At 38.3% G+C, this 20,312-nt stretch overlaps 1 long non-coding RNA gene and 3 other non-coding genes across 4 annotated transcripts; 3 read left to right on the forward strand and 1 right to left on the reverse strand.

Annotated features, from left to right (window-relative positions):
* Window positions 1–3,757: 3,757 nt before the first annotated feature.
* On the reverse strand, window positions 3,758–4,565 carry LOC134305190 (uncharacterized). Its single transcript, XR_010008526.1, has 3 exons — window positions 4,218–4,565; window positions 4,061–4,129; window positions 3,758–3,898 (listed from the first exon to the last, which is right to left on the reverse strand). It is a non-coding gene; the product is annotated as an uncharacterized LOC134305190 (long non-coding RNA).
* A 4,180-nt stretch (window positions 4,566–8,745) lies between these two features.
* trnap-cgg (transfer RNA proline (anticodon CGG)) lies at window positions 8,746–8,817 on the forward strand. The gene has a single exon. It is a non-coding gene; the product is annotated as a tRNA-Pro (tRNA).
* A 2,951-nt stretch (window positions 8,818–11,768) lies between these two features.
* Window positions 11,769–11,840, forward strand: trnap-cgg (transfer RNA proline (anticodon CGG)). Its single transcript has one exon. It is a non-coding gene; the product is annotated as a tRNA-Pro (tRNA).
* Window positions 11,841–17,332: 5,492 nt separating this feature from the next.
* On the forward strand, window positions 17,333–17,404 carry trnah-gug (transfer RNA histidin (anticodon GUG)). Its single transcript has one exon. It is a non-coding gene; the product is annotated as a tRNA-His (tRNA).
* Window positions 17,405–20,312: the final 2,908 nt, after the last annotated feature.

Genomic DNA, 20,312 nt, shown 5'->3' on the forward strand with positions numbered 1-20,312 from the left:
CATGATCTTCTGTGATGTCACAATTGAGACCCTAACAATGGCTCTGACATGTCTTACTGTTATTTTTGTAAGTGCTATTTGTTGGGGTAGTTTTAAGTGACTCAAGCAACTGAAGACATTCAAGTGTTCTATCTTTTTCTAATTTAAGAGAGTAAAACAGACTGGGATTACTTTAAACAAGAGCACTATTTTGTATTCTTAATAAGTGCTCTTGTTTGGGGCAGTCTCATCTGTGCAGATCCTGTTTAGTGTCCTGCAACTTTTTAATGTTTAATTTAATTCCTGCAATGTATTTCTGAACATTACCCTAACTGAAGTGTACCTACTTAAAGTCTACTGTAAGTGCAAATAAGTTGGGGCAACATTCAGTAAAGTTACCTTCAAGAGACCAAAAACAACAAGCAAACTGATGTTGGATTTTTTACACAGTAGAGTTATGTGCAATCTGACCAGGTTCTTCTTCAACCTTAGCAGCTTTACATTTAAGAACTTAAAATGAAAGACTTCATTACAGTGTACTAAAATTCAAAATTTACTATAGTTCTAATTTGACTAAACACTGGCAGGTATTACACTATGGACTGTTACTGTTAATCACCTGTCTTTCATTTACATTTACATTTACATTTTCGGCATTTAGCAGACGCTCTTATCCAGAGCGACTTACAGAAGTGCTTCTATAGTGAACATTTCATTTCTCAAGTTTAGGTAAACAACAGTCAAAGAACACAAACCTGCTAAAACCTGTTAAAAGGCTTTTTTTTTTTTTTTTTTTTTTTTTTTTTTGAAATGGAAAAGAATGGAACGAAATGTTAGTAAATAAGTACAGTCAGCCTAAGTGTTTAGTAAAAAGGTGGGTTTTTAATCGTTTTTTAAAGACAGCAAGAGACTCAGATGTTCGGACAGACAGAGGAAGTTCATTCCACCACTTCGGCGCTAGAACAGAGAACAGCCTTGATGCTTGTCTTCCTTTAGTCCTGGATGGGGGCTCAAGTCGAGCAAGACTAGAGGCTCGGAGGTTGCGTGGTACAGAGCGTGGTTTGATTAGGCCACGAAGGTAGCTTGGGGCTGGTCCATTTTTGGCTTTGTAGGCGAGCGTCAGTGTTTTAAACTGAATGCGTGCAGCTACAGGAAGCCAGTGAAGAGAACGTAGCAGTGAGGTGATGTGGCAGTGTTTGGGTTGGTTAAAAACCAGACGTGCAGCTGCATTTTGAATGAGCTGTAAGGGTTTCATATGGTACTTTTGAAAATGATCAGTTCTATTGTGACAAAGGAATTTGATGTGGGCGGAGCTGTGAATTATCCCAATCAATGATCACAGTCTGAACAGTTATAAGAAGAGCACCTGATTTATGTTCCTCAGAATGAAGGACTGTAGGACTGAGCAAGATGTTTTGAGCTGAGTCAGGTTTGTAATTATTACATTTCCATTAGTTCTATTCAAGCTGAACTCAAGAACATGATCTTCTGTGATGTCACAATTGAGACCCTAACAATGGCTCTGACATGTCTTACTGTTATTTTTGTAAGTGCTATTTGTTGGGGTAGTTTTAAGTGACTCAAGCAACTGAAGACATTCAAGTGTTCTATCTTTTTCTAATTTAAGAGAGTAAAACAGACTGGGATTACTTTAAACAAGAGCACTATTTTGTATTTTTAATAAGTGCTCTTGTTTGGGGCAGTGTCATCTGTGCAGATCCAGTTTAGTGTCCTGCAACTTTTTAATGTTTAATTTAATTCCTGCAATGTATTTCTGAACATTACCCTAACTGAAGTGTACCTACTTAAAGTCTACTGTAAGTGCAAATAAGTTGGGGCAACATTCAGTAAAGTTACCTTCAAGAGACCAAAAACAACAAGCAAACTGATGTTGGATTTTTTTCACAGTAGAGTTATGTGGAATCTGACCAAGTTCTTCTTCAACCTTAGCAGCTTTACATTTAAGAACTTAAAATGAAAGACTTCATTACAGTGTACTAAAACTGTAAATTTACTATAGTTCTAATTTGACTAAACACTGGCAGGGATTGCTCAATGGGCATGATCTTCTGTGATGTCACAATTGAGACCGTAACAATGGCTAACAATGGTACTAAATTTACTTTAGTTCAAATTTGACTAAACACTGGCAGGTATTACACTATGGGCTGTTAATGTTAATCACCTGTCTTTCATATTGTACTTTTGAAAATGATCAGTTCTATTGTGACAAAGGAATTTGATGTGGGCATAGCTGTGAATGGACTACTTGCACTCAAGGCTATGACGCATTTCCGTTTTCAAATAGTGCGGCTTGATCGTTTCCGGTAGTATTGTTTACATTCATCGGCATATGCAAAACCTTCGTGAGATTAAAATGAGTGTCCGGTGTAAAGTTTTTATATCAGAACGTTTTCAGAAACAGCTCAAGAAATATTCAGAGCACTGTTGTGTTCCTCTTTGCTCGGCGTCGGCGAAGTTTAATGGAAGTTTTCATAGCTTCCCAGCTATGAACTCAGGAGGCAGTGGCTAATAAACATCCGTCGGGACCACTTTACTATTTCGCCTTATACGAAGGTCTGTAGCAGACATTTCTTACCAGACCACTTGGTTGAACCAAAAATTCCAGATAATCGGAGAAGATTGACGAAGGGTGCAGTACCATTGCTTTTTTTAATGGAACAGCTACAGCACTCAGGCTCCACGGCAAATTAATTTCCCTTTCCCATACAGTAAACATTAGCCAGTTATTTACAGTGGCATGCCTGTTGTCAAACTATCAAAACAAAGCACTAGTTAAGGTATGGGTTAAATAAAAAATAAAGCAGTAGTTATCAACTCCAGTCCTAGGGACCCCATGCCCTCTGTAATTTATACTGTTGTATTTCTCAACACTTTAAATTCAGCTCCTGATTTCATTAAGCAAACATGTAAATAATTTGCATTACACACCGGTTCTTTACATAAAAACACAATGCACTGTTTCACAAAAACACAAACAATCTTTTATTAAGTAAACATATGATTTAATTTTGTTTGTTTATTAGGATTTTATTATCATGTTTTACACTTCACAAGTTCACAAGTTATATTGAAAAGTTACAGACAATTTTATATCTCCAGTTCACCTCACTTGCACGTCTTTGGACTGTGGGAGGAAACCGGAGCACCCGGAGGAAACCCACACAGACACGGGGAGAACATGCAAACTCCACACAGAAAGGACCCGGACCGCTCCACCTGGGGATCGAACCCAGGACCTTCTTGCTGTGAGGCGACACTGCTACCCACCGTGCCGCCCTATAATTTAATAAGTATACAGAATATTCAATATTTACATTTTCTCATTTCTGTCCACAAATTATGTATTTATTAAACTGTAAAAGAGCATATTTTAGACACACCAGGTTCTGTAAATATTTTGTATACTTTTTGTACATTAAAACATTAAGTCTAAACTAATTCTGTTTCCAATATTTATTATTTTTTATTATTTATTATTATTATTTATTAATTATTTGTTACTCTAGGCTTGCGGAGCAGATGCCACTCAGCCCAAGAACTCTGCTCCCGAGTTGACACCTCAATTTTGTGAGCCATATAAAAAAGCTCCTGTTCAGTGCACACAAAAGCACAGGTGGGTGCATCAAGGTGGTGGTCTTTCAGAGGCAGAAGTGGGGTTGATGGAACATCAGGATGCAGCGTGATGTGTCGTGATGGTAAAACAGGCTGCTGATATGACAGAACACTGCCCTCCTGCACCATACCAAATGCACACTGCACAGCTGGCTTGTTGAGGTCCATGCCCATGGTGGTCACCAGCGGCTTGTCTTCAAGGCTGAATTTTTCATAAGCCTCTGCCACTCTAAACATGCATGGATCCGGTAAAGGGCCCACCATGCCCCTGTAGAGTCCACTCCTACAAATTTAAGTAGAGACAATACCCCAAACTATAAGCATTCAGGTTAATAATTAATTAAAGTTAATTATAACTATTTATACATTTCAGGTGTGGTAGAGCAGGTAAATTGTACAACTGCAGGTCTAATGAGCAGATTTGTAAAGTAATTAATCACCTTACCTAACTACGCCTTGAGACTTTTGATTTGGCACAGGTGATCATGTTGTTGATTGGTCCTGGCTTTACACCCTAATAAGAGAGACAAACGTTGCTGCAATGTAGTTCAGACAGTGCATTAAATTAGAATGCTTATCAAGTGTGATTATTATAAACTTACAATTGTCCGAGGTTTGTGCCAGCGCTGTTCAGTTTCAGTACAGCTGTGCACAGGAGGAACTACTGGCACACTGAGCTGAGAGAAATGTGCAGTTTGAAAAAGCAAAGCCACTATGTGGTTGCATAGGGCAGTGCCTGCAACACATGAACTGCATGTGTGTGTCAGCACAACAGGAGATGAATCACGTAGCCCGATCTGTAAGGGGGTAAGCAAATTAGTAATGACTTTGTTTAATTCATGGGTTCCTATACCAGTGCTGGTGATCCCACATCACATTTTTTGTTTTAACTTATCTAAAACCTGATTGAACTAATTAACAAATTAAGTTCCTCGTGGGTGAGGCTGAGTAAAGTGTTTTAAAATGGAGAGAAAAAACATGTGTATGGCATAAGCACCCCAAGAATGGAACCTGGAACCTCTTGCTTAATTTATAGCAATAGGTTTTGGATATAGAACCTAGAACATCAAAGAACAGTGAAGACTGATTTGAACATCTGAACTTCAGAGCAAAAAGAGATCCCAACCCAGTCATTAAACCCTATATGTTGCATATTTTTCCACCAGATTTTTCCACCAGATTCAGCTCATTACCTAAGTAAAGGCTGGTCATGTGGGGGAAACACAAAAAATTGCTAAGTATGGCGTTCATAAGACTGACTTTAGGAATCCTGGATTGCCAATATGTTCATTGCTAGAGCAGTGTCTCTTAATGCTACTTCTGGTAACTCTAGATTAGGTATATTGAATTCTTGGTACGTTGAATCATGGAATATTTAAAACTGTATGGAGTGGTCAGGAACATGACTGAGAAACACTGCCATAGAGGGTCAAACTCAGCTCCTGGATGCCAACAGCTTTTTCCAATTTTAGAACAAGACAGTTATATAAGAAGTGAACATTAAATGAAGTTAATGCTAAACTCTGCAGTGCTGTGGACACAGGAGTGAAGTCTGTAACCCCTGGTTTAGCCCTACACTTCCTCCCTACTCGTAAACTGTGCGCTGACTCGTTCTTCTTCATGGATCTGTAGCACAAGGCTCTCACACTGGCCTCCCCTGACAGCCTGTCCCTATTCGACACTAAATAAAAATAACATACAAATTAATTGTACAGTTTGTACATTAGATAGCTAGTTACCTCATCGTTAGTAAACAAATTAGCAACGTTGTCATGCTGTTAAGCTGTGTTAGCAATACTGACCATTACAGCATAACAGGGTGAAAAAAGACATAAAACGTAATAATTTTAATGGAAAACATGCCTAGAAGTAAATATCATGAACAACAGCAAAGTTGCAGTTTCAACATAATACTTCCACTTGTCAACAGGACAAACTAACCCAGCTAACACTAATGTAGTTACCCTTGCTAACGCTAGCTAAGTAGCTTCTTTCTGTACTTCGCGGGCTAACCTAAAATATAAGATAAGCGTTTCCTTACCTTCGTAGTTGTGGATGTATGACGAGGCATACAGTTTAAAGCCCTTCTCCAGCTTGCTAGATGAGGCTTTACTGGTCTTCTTACATATCCGATGAATGTCGTTAATGTTCATTTTTGGAAGCTCTTGCAAACACCGACTGAAAAATACCGCCATTGCGAATGTAGTGGAAAACCGGAAACGCTGGAGCAGCACTAAAGAAAATGCGGAAGTAGTTGTGCAAGTAGTCCATTATCCCAATCAATGATCACAGTCTGAACAGTTATAAGAAGAACACCTGATTTATGTTCCTCAGAATGAAGGACTGTAGGACTGAGCAAGATGTTTTGAGCTGAGTCAGGTATGTCATTATTACATTTCCATTTGTTCTATTCAAGCTGAACTCAAGAACATGATCTTCTGTGATGTCACAATTGAGACCCTAACAATGGCTCTGACATGTCTAACTGTTATTTATGTAAGTGCTATTTGTTGGGGTAGTTTTAAGTGACACAAGCAACTGAAGACATTCAAGTGTTCTATCTTTTTCTAATTTAAAAGAGTAAAACAGACTGGGATTACTTTAAACAAGAGCACTATTTTGTATTCTTAATAAGTGCTCTGTTTGGGGCAGTCTCATCTGTGCAGATCCAGTTCAGTGTCCTGCAGCTTTTTAATGTTTAATTTAATTCCTGCAATGTATTTCTGAACATTACCCTAACAGAAGTGTACCTACTTAATGTCTTCTGTAAGTGCAAATAAGTTGGGGCAACATTCAGTAAAGTTACCTTCAAGAGACCAAAAACAACAAGCAAACTGATGTTGGATTTTTTACACAGTAGAGTTATGTGGAATCTGACCAAGTTCTTCTTCAACCTTAGCAGCTTTACATTTAAGAACTTAAACTGAAAGACTTTATTACAGTGTACTAAAACTGTAAATTTACTATAGTTCTAATTTGACTAAACACTGGCAGGGATTGCTCAATGGGCATGATCTTCTGTGATGTCACAATTGAGACCGTAACAATGGCTAACAATGGTACTAAATTTACTTTAGTTCAAATTTGACTAAACACTGGCAGGTATTACACTATGGGCTGTTAATGTTAATCACCTGTCTTTCATATTGTACTTTTGAAAATGATCAGTTCTATTGTGACAAAGGAATTTGATGTGGGCGGAGCTGTGAATTATCCCAATCAATGATCACAGTCTGAACAGTTATAAGAAGAGCACCTGATTTATGTTCCTCAGAATGAAGGACTGTAGGACTGAGCAAGATGTTTTGAGCTGAGTCAGGTTTGTCATTATTACATTTACATTTGTTCTATTCAAGCTGAACTCAAGAACATGATCTTCTGTGATGTCACAATTGAGACCCTAACAATGGCTCTGACATGTCTTACTGTTATTTTTGTAAGTGCTATTTGATGGGGTAGTTTTAAGTGACTCAAGCAACTGAAGACATTCAAGTGTTCTATCTTTGTCTAATTTAAGAGAGTAAAACAGACTGGGATTACTTTAAACAAGAGCACTATTTTGTATTCTTAATAAGTGCTCTTGTTTGGGGCAGTCTCATCTGTGCAGATCCAGTTCAGTGTCCTGCAACTTTTTAATGTTTAATTTAATTCCTGCAATGTATTTCTGAACATTACCCTAACTGAAGTGTACCTACTTAATGTCTACTGTAAGTGCAAATAAGTTGGGGCAACATTCAGTAAAGTTACCTTCAAGAGACCAAAAACAACAAGCAAACTGATGTTGGATTTTTTACACAGTAGAGTTATGTGGAATCTGACCAAGTTCTTATTCAACCTTAGCAGCTTTACATTTAAGAACTTAAAATGAAAGACTTTATTACAGTGTACTAAAACTGTAAATTTACTATAGTTCTAATTTGACTAAACACTGGCAGGTATTACACTATGGGCTGTTACTGTTAATCACCTGTCTTTCATATGGTACTTTTGAAAATGATCAGTTCTATTGTGACAAAGGAATGTGGGCGGAGCTGTGAATTATCCCAATCAATGATCACAGTCTGAACAGTTATAAGAAGAGCACCTGATTCATGTTCCTCAGAATGAAGGACTGTAGGACTGAGCAAGATGTTTTGAGCTGAGTCAGGTATGTCATTATTACATTTCCTTTAGTTCTATTCAAGCTGAACTGAAGAACATGATCTTCTGTGATGTCACAATTGAGACCCTAACAATGGCTCTGACATGTCTTACTGTTATTTTTGTAAGTGCTATTTGTTGGGGTAGTTTTAAGTGACTCAAGCAACTGAAGACATTCAAGTGTTCTATCTTTTTCTAATTTAAGAGAGTAAAACAGACTGGGATTACTTTAAACAAGAGCACTATTTTGTATTCTTAATAAGTGCTCTTGTTTGGGGCAGTCTCATCTGTGCAGATCCAGTTCAGTGTCCTGCAACTTTTTAATGTTTAATTTAATTCCTGCAATGTATTTCTGAACATTACCCTAACTGAAGTGTACCTACTTAAAGTCTACTGTAAGTTAAAATAAGTTGGGGCAACATTCAGTAAAGTTACCTTCAAGAGACCAAAAACAACAAGCAAACTGATGTTGGATTTTTTACACAGTAGAGTTATGTGGAATCTGACCAAGTTCTTCTTCAACCTTAGCAGCTTTACATTTAAGAACTTAAAATGAAAGACTTCATTACAGTGTACTAAAACTGTAAATTTACTATAGTTCTAATTTGACTAAACACTGGCAGGTATTGCACAATGGGCATGATCTTTTGTGATGTCACAATTGAGACCCTAACAATGGCTAACAATGGTACTAAAATTCTAAATTTACTATAGTTCTAATTTGACTAAACACTGGCAGGTATTACACTATGGGCTGTTACTGTTAATCACCTGTCTTTCATATTGTACTTTTGAAAATGATCAGTTCTACTTTGACAATGGAATTTGATGTGGGCGGAGCTGTGAATTATCCCAGTCTATGTACTAATACTGGAGGTTTTGATAGTTTTGTAATGCAAGCACCAACCACACTTACCAGCTCAACCAGACAACATAGTTTTGAAGGTCAGTCACACAGATCAAAGTAACACAAAGCCTCTTTTTCCTGCTGGCTGGTTGGTCTAGGGGTATGGTTCTCACTTCGGGTGCGAGAGGTCCCGGGTTCAAATCCCGGACTAGCCCTTGCTTAAGCCAAAAAACTTATCAAGTGTCCCGTTACAATCTAATGATTAAACAAAAATGACACATGCTGATACACTGGTAGAAGTTGGTGAGCTTATGTGGATGTAAATACCTTTCATAACAATTCTTCCAGTCAGCTTTAATTTTTGTTTTTCTTCTACCGATTTTAGAATCTTTGGGCAAATTCGAAGCATTGAAAATGTTACGAAATCCAAACAGCAAGAAGCATGAAGTCAACACGACAAGATAAAATATCATGGTAATGTAAATGCTACAAAATCTCTTGTATAACTAACCGATTAAAGACAGCGTCACAACGTTTGTATCGTACAGTTTGGGTGGATAAACATGATACATAACGTAAACAGTGTGAAGTATAAAGTCAGTGGGACTGCACACAGCTCCTGTCAAATGCTTCCAAGTCTTTTTATTTGACAAAGCGAGTCTTTAATGAAACCTCATGCTTATTTGTATTCTTAATAAGTGCTCCTGTTTGGGGCAGTGTCATCTGTGCAGATCCAGTTTAGTGTCCTGCAACTTTTTAATGTTTAATTTAATTCCTGCAATGTATTTCTAAAGTGTACCTGCTTAAAGTCTACTGTAAGTGCAAATAAGTTGGGGCAACATTCAGTAAAGTTACCTTCAAGAGACCAAAAACAACAAGCAAACTGATGTTGGATTTTTTACACAGTAGAGTTATGTGGAATCTGACCAAGTTCTTCTTCAACCTTAGCAGCTTTACATTTAAGAACTTAAAATGAAAGACTTTATTACAGTGTACTAAAACTGTAAATTTACTATAGTTCTAATTTGACTAAACACTGGCAGTTATTGCTCAATGGGCATAATCTTATGTGATGTCACAATTGAGACCGTAACAATGGCTAACAATGGTACTAAATTTACTTTAGTTCAAATTTGACTAAACACTGGCAGGTATTACACTATGGGCTGTTAATGTTAATCACCTGTCTTTCATATTGTACTTTTGAAAATGATCAGTTCTATTGTGACAAAGGAATTTGATGTGGGCATAGCTGTGAATTATCCCAATCAATGATCACAGTCTGAACAGTTATAAGAAGAACACCTAATTTATGTTCCTCAGAATGAAGGACTGTAGGACTGAGCAAGATGTTTTGAGCTGAGTCAGGTATGTCATTATTACATTTACATTTGTTCTATTCAAGCTGAACTCAAGAACATGATCTTCTGTGATGTCACAATTGAGACCCTAACAATGGCTCTGACATGTCTAACTGTTATTTATGTAAGTGCTATTTGTTGGGGTAGTTTTAAGTGACACAAGCAACTGAAGACATTCAAGTGTTCTATCTTTTTCTAATTTCAGAGAGTAAAACAGACTGGGATTACTTTAAACAAGAGCACTATTTTGTATTCTTAATAAGTGCTCTGTTTGGGGCAGTCTCATCTGTGCAGATCTAGTTCAGTGTCCTGCAACTTTTTAATGTTTAATTTAATTCCTGCAATGTATTTCTGAACATTACCCTAACTGAAGTGTACCTACTTAATGTCTACTGTAAGTGCAAATAAGTTGGGGCAACATTCAGTAAAGTTACCTTCAAGAGACCAAAAACAACAAGCAAACTGATGTTGGATTTGTTACACAGTAGATTTATGTGGAATCTGGCCAAGTTCTTATTCAACCTTAGCAGCTTTACATTTAAGAACTTAAAATGAAAGACTTTATTACAGTGTACTAAAACTGTAAATTTACTATAGTTCTAATTTGACTAAACACTGGCAGGTTTTACACTATGGGCTGTTACTGTTAATCACCTGTCTTTCATATGGTACTTGTATTTTAAAATGATCAGTTCTATTGTGACAAAGGAATGTGGGCGGAGCTGTGAATTATCCCAATCAATGATCACAGTCTGAACAGTTATAAGAAGAGCACCTGATTCATGTTCCTCAGAATGAAGGACTGTAGGACTGAGCAAGATGTTTTGAGCTGAGTCAGGTTTGTCATTATTACATTTCCATTAGTTCTATTCAAGCTGAACTCAAGAACATGATCTTCTGTGATGTCACAATTGAGACCCTAACAATGGCTCTGACATGTCTTACTGTTATTTTTGTAAGTGCTATTTGTTGGGGTAGTTTTAAGTGACTCAAGCAACTGAAGACATTCAAGTGTTCTATCTTTTTCTAATTTAAGAGAGTAAAACAGACTGGGATTACTTTAAACAAGAGCACTATTTTGTATTCTTAATAAGTGCTCTTGTTTGGGGCAGTCTCATCTGTGCAGATCCAGTTCAGTGTCCTGCAACTTTTTAATGTTTAATTTAATTCCTGCAATGTATTTCTGAAGTTTACCTACTTAAAGTCTACTGTAAGTTCAAATAAGTTGGGGCAACATTCAGTAAAGTTACCTTCAAGAGACCAAAAACAACAAGCAAACTGATGTTGGATTTTTTACACAGTAGAGTTATGTGGAATCTGACCAAGTTCTTCTTCAACCTTAGCAGCTTTACATTTAAGAACTTAAAATGAAAGACTTCATTACAGTGTACTAAAACTGTAAATTTACTATAGTTCTAATTTGACTAAACACTGGCAGGTATTGCACAATGGGCATGATCTTTTGTGATGTCACAATTGAGACCCTAACAATGGCTAACAATGGTACTAAAATTCTAAATTTACTATAGTTCTAATTTGACTAAACACTGGCAGGTATTACACTATGGGCTGTTACTGTTAATCACCTGTCTTTCATATTGTACTTTTGAAAATGATCAGTTCTACTTTGACAATGGAATTTGATGTGGGCGGAGCTGTGAATTATCCCAGTCTATGTACTAATACTGGAGGTTTTGATAGTTTTGTAATGCAAGCACCAACCACACTTACCAGCTCAACCAGACAACATAGTTTTGAAGGTCAGTCACACAGATCAAAGTAACACAAAGCCTCTTTTTCCTGCTGGCTGGTTGGTCTAGGGGTATGGTTCTCACTTCGGGTGCGAGAGGTCCCGGGTTCAAATCCCGGACTAGCCCTTGCTTAAGCCAAAAAACTTATCAAGTGTCCCGTTACAATCTAATGATTAAACAAAAATGACACATGCTGATACACTGGTAGAAGTTGGTGAGCTTATGTGGATGTAAATACCTTTCATAACAATTCTTCCAGTCAGCTTTAATTTTTGTTTTTCTTCTACCGATTTTAGAATCTTTGGGCAAATTCGAAGCATTGAAAATGTTACGAAATCCAAACAGCAAGAAGCATGAAGTCAACACGACAAGATAAAATATCATGGTAATGTAAATGTTGTAAAATCTCTTGTATAAGTAACCGATTAAAGACAGCGTCACAACGTTTGTATCGTACAGTTTGGGTGGATAAACATGATACATAACGTAAACAGTGTGAAGTATAAAGTCAGTGGGACTGCACACAGCTCCTGTCAAATGCTTCCAAGTCTTTTTATTTGACAAAGCGAGTCTTTAATGACACCTCATGCTTAAACTGTTAGAAATGCTTTAATGAAGCTCTGCACTGAATTTTCTTTTGTCATGAATACACTTCCCAGTGCAACCAGTCGACATGGTTTTGACGCTAAGCCACGTCGGTCAAAGAAATGCCCTGGCATCTGTCCAGGCTGGCTCGTTGGTCTAGGGGTATGATTCTCGCTTAGGGTGCGGGAGTTCCCGGGTTCAAATCTCGGATGAGCCCTTGTTAACCCACGTTTAATTTATCAACTGCCTCTTCAGGTTCTAATCCCAGTGTGCAAATGGAAATGAATTGGGGATTAAATGGCAAAACTGAACAGCTTTCTATGTGGATGCCAGACCACGTTATTAAAATTCTAACCTTTAGCTTAAACTTTGTCCTCATACAATTAAAACAAACAAAACAAAAAACCTTTATAAAATCATGCTGCCAGAGTTATTCTAAAAGCCATCGAGAGGTTTTGTGAATCCATGTTTAAATGTAAAGCACTGTCATTGTGAAGGAAAGTCAAACAGTGCAGAGGATGAAGTCAACACGACAAGGAAAATCTCATGTCAACGTACATTTCTTTCAATCTTTAGTATTAATAACCGATAACACAAAACATCATAACGTTTGTTTTATGTAGAAAAAGAAATAAATATTACTAACTTTATTATTAAAATATTAAATGCTGATTTTTTTTGTTGCCACTGAACTAAATTGTTAGACAAGATCTGTTTTATTTTTTTTATTTGTACAGTTGTGTTCAAAATTATTTAACCCCCACTGCAGTAAAGTGTTTTAGCAAGTTTTACATTTATTTTTTATCTTGTTCACAATCAGATCAAATAAGGACTTGTATAATAGACAAATGCAACTGAAATTACAACAATATTTTTTCTAATATACCAACAAATGTCCTTTTTGTGATTTCCTCATTGACAAAATTATTAGTCACATACATCATTAGTACTCCCTTTGGCAGTAATAATGTCCTTCAGACGTGAAACATAGCTTGACACAAGTTACTTGCAGCGATCTACAGGTATCTTAGCCCATTTCTCATGGGCAAAGGCCTCCAGTTCATTGACATTCTTGGGCTTGCTTGCTGCAACTGCCTTCTTCAAGTCCCACCAGAGATTTTCTATGAGATTTAAGTCGGGCGACTGTGATGGCCACTCCAGAATCTTCCAGCCCTTCTTCTGCAACCAAGCCATGGTAGAATTGGAGGTATGCTTGAGATTGTTGTCCTGTTGGAAGGTCCAACGTCTCCCAAGCTTCAGCTTTGTCACTGACTTCATGATATTTCCACCCAAGATCTCCTGAATTCATGGTACCTTGCACACGGTGGAGATTCCCTGTACCTGAAGAAGCGAAACAGCCCCAGAGCATGACTGACCCACTGCCATGCTTCACAGTAGGCAAGTTGTTCTTTTCTGTATAGGCCTCGTTCTTCCTCCTCCAGACATATTGTTGAGCCATAGACCCAAAGACCCATTGTCTCGTCGCTCCAGAGAACAGTATCCCAAAACCTTTGTGGTTTGTGCACATGGTTTTTGGCATACTGGAGTCGACTCTTCTTGTGCTTTGGAGTCAGCAGGGGGTTGCGCCTGGGAGTTCTGGCAGGAAGGCCTTCATCTCGCAGTGTTTGCCTTATTGTCTGGGCTGAAAACTGATTACCTTCCTCTGACAAGTCCTGTCACAGTTCCTCAGCTGTCAGCCGGGGATTTTTCTCCACCTTTCGTTTCAGGTAACGGACAGCAGTCACCGACAGCATCCTCTTTCTGCCATGCCCAGGTAGCGTTTCCACTGTGCCTTTAGCTTTAAACTTGCAAATTATGCTTCCATAATCCAATTCCATATCTTTTTATGTCCATATCCTTGCTTTTTGAAGAGAAATTACCTCCTCTCTTGACTTCTTTGACCATTCCCTGGACTTCACCATGTTGCAGAGACACCATTAACTGTCTAGAGGGAGCTGAGTATCTCAGTCCTTTTAAATCTGCTTAATTGCGGCTCGTTATGGTTCTGTTCACATCTACAGGTGCTTTCAACGCCTGATTGAAAACACCTGATTGAAACATTTGTTCTTGAGAGTGGTAATCTTTAAGGGGTTGAATATTTTTGTCAATGAGGAAATCACATTTGTTGGTATGTAAGAAAAAATATTGTTGTAATTTCAGTTGCATTTGTCTATTATAAGATAAGATAAGATGAGATAAGATAATCCTTTATTAGTCCCACAGTGGGGAAATTCACATTGTTGCAGCAGCGAAGGGACAGTAAAGCACTCAGTACAAAAAATAGACAATAAAAAGTACAATGTACGTATAACAATAATAATAAAAAGTCAGAAAAAACTCTGAAAAATATTTACAAATAATTAAAAATAATTGCACAAGTGAAAAATATTGCACATTATAATAATTACACATGGGGAAAAAAAAGTCACACATTGTAATAATGAATAATTTAAAGTGTGTGTGTGATCTGTCTGGAACAGTGCTGATTGTACAGCAGCAGGAAGGAAGGACCTGCGATACCGCGCTTTCCCACATTTGGGGTGAAGCAGCCTGTCACTGAATTAGCTGCCCAGTGCTGCCAGAGTCTCATGCATGGGGTGGGAGTCATTCTCCAGCATGGATGCCAACTTGGCTAACATCCTTCTTTCTCCCACCACCTGCACTGGGTCTAAGGGGCTCCCCAGGACAGAGCCGGCCCTCTTAATAAGTTTGTTCAGTCTCTTCCTGTCCGCTGTAGAGATGCTGCTGCCCCAGCATACCACTCCATAAAAGATGGCTGATGCTACCACTGTATCAAAGAAAGTCCTTATTTGATCTGATTGTGAACAAGATAAAAAAATAAATGTCAAACTTGCTAAAACACTTTACTGCAGTGGGGGTTGAATAATTTTGAACACAACTGTAAATAATACCTGCTCTGTGGGGGTCCTGACCATTGAAGAACAGGGTGAAAGCAGGCTAAAAACGTATGCAGAGAAACAGACGGACTACAGTCAGTAATTGTAGAACTACAAAGTGCTTCTATATGGTAAGTGGAGCTGATAACATGGACAGTAAGTGTAGAAACAAGGAGGTGGTTTTAATGTTATGGCTGATCGGTGTATATAAAAGTAACAGATAGGAAACTGACATTTAATTTCTGAGTAAATACAATTTGTTGCCTTAATATTAGCATAGCATTACCCACTTATTATCTGTAATGTGAAGTACATCTGAAATGTACTTATTTTATCTAAAGCAACTAAAATATGTAACTTAGTGTTTAGTTTTTGTACAGTATAGAATGATTTCCTGTCACTGTGGGCCTCAGAGCACAGTAGTAGAGAGCAGAATCTGATACTGCAGCAGAGATGATGTTCAGATCCACTCGATTTTTATCTTCATTTATCTTTACAGAAAACCCAGAAACTGCAGCTTCTTTCTTATACTCACTAACCAGAATAATGAACTCTGGTCTGAATGTGGAGAACTGATGATACCACTGCAGGTCCTTACTTGTACCAGATCCTTTGTAATTGCAGGATAAAGTAACAGAGTCTCTCTCCAAGAAAGTTCTAGTGGTTGAAACTGAATTAATTTCCTGTGCGCTGTTATAACCTGTGGACAGATAAAGAACAATGTTTATTTATTGAAAGATATAAGTGTAAGGAAAAAAACTGAGAAGAATCTAGCAGCAGATACATTGTAACTTCTATTTAAGGTTTGGATAAAGGTTCTCATGTGTTATGTGATGTTATTTCTCACCTAAAACAATGGAAAGAAGTAACAGAAATCCAAACAATACCATGACTGAACTGCAGAATAATGTAGCTCAACACCTGCTATCATATCTTATACATAATTAAACCATTTCCTCTCTTTAACTTCCTTTTCCAGCAGTACAGCCCTGTTACACAGTTTAGTAACATGTAGATGGAGCCTGCCATCATGTGCACACTTACACTCACTACATCTGTGTGGAACAAAACCTACCATCTATTTGTACTGTATAACTGATCATTTAAGCAAATATTGTATGTAATATGTTTATTCTTACAGAACTGCTGTCATTTTTATATTTGATGTAAACATTAACTTAAACTCTTGATTTATGTCTTATTATGTATTATGGATTTAATGTATTGCACTGACACAACTGTTAGTACATTTGATGAATAATAAGTGAAGTATTTATCATGGTAAGCAATAAGCCAAAGACACTTGCAAAAGTGCACTGAAAGACACGTCAAAAATCTGCACACAAGCATTTAGAAGAAAAAAAAAGAAGACTTGCCATATAATCACAACAGCTTAGTTACTGTAAAATATGTACAGGGTGAGTCAAAAGTCTTTTATTTCAGAAACGAAAGGGAAAATGACATATCTGAAAACCCCAGCAAGTAATGGGTGAGGGGGCCTATCTTTTAGGCTATGTCCGGAACATGGCCGCCATCTTGAAAGCCGCCATATTGGACCAAGGGCAAGTTTTTCCAATGGGAAGGTGGACATGTAGCATATAAAAAAAATTTTTTTTCTCAGAAATCGATTGCCGCAAGATCTCTCTTGTGTATGGTTCTCGGTACCTCAGATCCAACAATGCAGGTCTTGTCAAAGTGGTAAGAAGTGACTGATGCTGGCGTCAGCTGATGGTGAGCCCTTCAGTATAACATATGGTCTAGCTGTCAGGATTCCTGGTTTTTACCCAGGTGGCCCGGGTTCGACTCCTGGTATGGGAATTCGCCCTTGTTACCTCAGAACCAACAATGCAGGGCTTGTCCAAGTGGAAAGAAGTGACTGATGCTGGCATCAGCCGATGGCAAGATTTTCAGTTTCCCATATGGTCTAGGGGTCAGCATTCCTGATTTTCAGCCAGGCAGCCCCGGTTCGACTCCCGGTATGAGAATTCGTCTTCATGATAGGACTCGAGCAAAACTTTGTCTGTTAGTTCCTCTGTGCCATGTTGCTGTAGCTCAAGAGGTTTGTTCTGTTGGAACTATGACTGCAGTCTATCAGGAAGCAGTCGATGTGAGCTGGACGTGGCTGACCGTTGGAATGCCGTGATCGTATAGTGGTTAGTACTCTGTGTTGTGGCCGCAGCAACCCCGGTTCGAATCCGGGTCATGGCAGTGTGTTTTTGTATGCCGTGCTTTAAAGTTTTTAATTCTCTTTTTGGTCAAAAGACAGAAATGAGGCTGGAGCTTCAGGGAAGTCACAGGCACAGTCCCTCAGGGCCGGTGGTGCAATGCATATGTGTCCGACTACGGATCAGAAGATTCTAGGTTCAACTCCTGGCTGGCTCGGTTACCTTGTGCACTTTTTGTCTTTCTAACGCCACAAAGTGGAGACCTTTAAACAATGTCACGTAGGTTCGAAAACCAGACCACTGAACAAAACCCCTGAAACTCTTGCTTTCAGATCCGGTGCTGCTCACAAAAAAAATCACAACAGTAACACCAAACAGAAGCAGTTCATCTTATACAGACATTCTTTTAATATAATGTTAATGACATACAGATTAGTAACCACAGTGCAGAGAACAATAGATTAGCCATCCATCGCCTTAACCACTTGGTCACCTCGTCTTGCTTTACCTGCTTGTTTCTGGTCTGATTGGTCTGATTGATCAATGTAGATTTTGTAGATCTTTAAAAGACTAGGGATGTAACGATACACTCTACCCACGATACGATACGATTCATGATACTGAGTTCACAATACAATTTATTCCCGATTTTTTTAAACAAAATGAAATTAAAGACAAATTATGACAAAGTTTCCTTTTATTATTTCTCTTTAAAAAATAAAATAGAATAATGTATGTGCGCTTATCTTTTAATTATCTAAAAAAAAAAAAAAAAACAATGCTGCACATTTCCCCTCACATTTCATATTTTGTGTAAAAAAAACAAATGAAATTTTAAAACAAATCCCACATTATATAATAAATAAATAAATAATACCAACAAAGAAAGTAACCTCAAATAAATAAACCTAAGGTTTTGCCTGTGCTCCTTCCAAGCTTGGTAAAATGTCCTCATATCTTTTGCCACGAAAATACCAATGCACCTCATGTAAACGCGCTTGTCAGCGTAGTTTGCCCTTTTATGAATGATTTTCGCTTACGCGGGGTGACCGGAGCTTCTCACTGTGGTGAATTATATGTTTATTATGTTCGTTGCGCTATGTGTAGTTCAGTATCCTGTTGTTTTGTCCATTATCTTTTTTCATTTTCGGTCTTGAGGAAACCACACTTCTGATTTGAAAAAGAAGGGGGCATTTTCAAGTTCCACATCTTCACCTGTGGTCGCCTTTTTTCTGGAACTGTGTAGTTCTAGGGTTGCCAAGTCAGGCATAAATTACCACCGCAACCTTTGAATAAAGCTAGATTTGGCAACCAGGCGAGGTGGCTGGCGCAAGTGCCCTTCGCTGTTTAAAGTGAATATCGATTCATTTTACCTGAATTATTGATTTAAATCGTGGCAAAAATGCATCGATTTTTAACTGTGTATTGGTGCATCGTTACATCCCTATAAAAGACTGAACAAATAATGCACTAATGCAGTGTGCGTGCACATTCTGGTAAACACCCAGATATTTCTTAAAAGGCAATGTAGCTGTTCAAGCCATCTGGGTTGATCAATCAGACCAATCGGCACAGAAACACATTTTCCTAGGCAGGTTGAGACGAGGTGGCTGAGTGGTTAAGGTGATGGACTGCTAATCCGTTGTGTTCTGCATGCGTGGTTTTGGAAACAAGACCTTTAAACATTGATCAAAAGCACTAAAATTCATGCTTTCAGCTCTGATAATTAAGCTCCACCTTTACAACATATTGGTACTACTTACATAAAATACAACTGTAACACCAGAGAGAAACAGCACATCTTATATTTTTACATTATATATTTTTAATGCATTTGTGTTTTTGGCTTACTTCATGGAGGTAGAGCATGTTCTGACGTGGTGTTAAGGCGATAGCCTGCTAATCCATTGTGCTCTGCATGTATGGGTTCGAATCCCATCCTCATTGAAGTCCAAGCCTTTAAACATTGAACAATACCCCTGAAACTCTTGCTGTCAGCGCTGTGCAAAATATTGGCACTACTCACAAAAAAATCACAACTGCAACACCAAATAGAAACAGTTCATCTTATACAGCCGTTCTTTTAATATAATGTTAATGACATACAGATTAGCAACCACACATTGTTTAATGGTCTCCACTTGTGGATTTGTAGAGCTGGATTATTGTGCATGCATTAAGAATTTAAAAGGTATTGTTTTTGACGAAGATAGGATTCGAACCCACGCGTGCAGAGCACAATGGATTAGCAGTCCATCGCCTTAACCACACTGGGGTGAAGGTTTACCTTCCAACATGACAACAACCCGAAGCTCACAGCCGAGAGACCAAAGGAGTGGCTTCGGAGAAAGTCTGTGAATGTCCTTGAGTGGCCCAGCCAGAGCCCAGACCTGAATCCAATCAAACATCTGTGGAAGGAGCTAAAAAAAACATGACGGAACTTGCAAGGACATGCCCAAGAGGAATGGGCAAAAATGTCCAGAAACAAGTGTGCCAAGCTCGTAGCTTCCTTCCCGGTATGGGAATTCATCTTTATGATGGGACTCGAGCAAAACTTTGCCTATTAGTTCCTTTGCACCATGTTGCTGTAGCGCAAGAGGCTTGTTCTGTTGGAACTATGACTGCAGTCTATCAGGGAGCAGTTGCTATGAGCTTGACGTGGCTGATCGTTGGAATGCTGTGATCGTATAGTGGTTAGTACTCTGTGTTGTGGCAGCAGCAACCCAGGTTCGAATCCGGGTCACAGCAGGGTGTTTTTGTATGCCGTGCTTCAAAGTTTTCCATTCTCTCCTTAGTAAAAAGACAGACATGAGGCCGGAGCTTTAGGGAAGTCACAAGCGCTGTCCCACAAGGGCCAGTGGTGCAATGGATAACGTGTCTGACTACGGATCAGAAGATTCTAGTTTCGACTCTTGGCTGGCTTGTTTACTTTGTCCCTTTTTTGTCTTTCT

This window comes from Trichomycterus rosablanca, unplaced genomic scaffold, assembly GCF_030014385.1.
Source record: "Trichomycterus rosablanca isolate fTriRos1 unplaced genomic scaffold, fTriRos1.hap1 scaffold_128, whole genome shotgun sequence".
Taxonomy (NCBI): domain Eukaryota; kingdom Metazoa; phylum Chordata; class Actinopteri; order Siluriformes; family Trichomycteridae; genus Trichomycterus; species Trichomycterus rosablanca.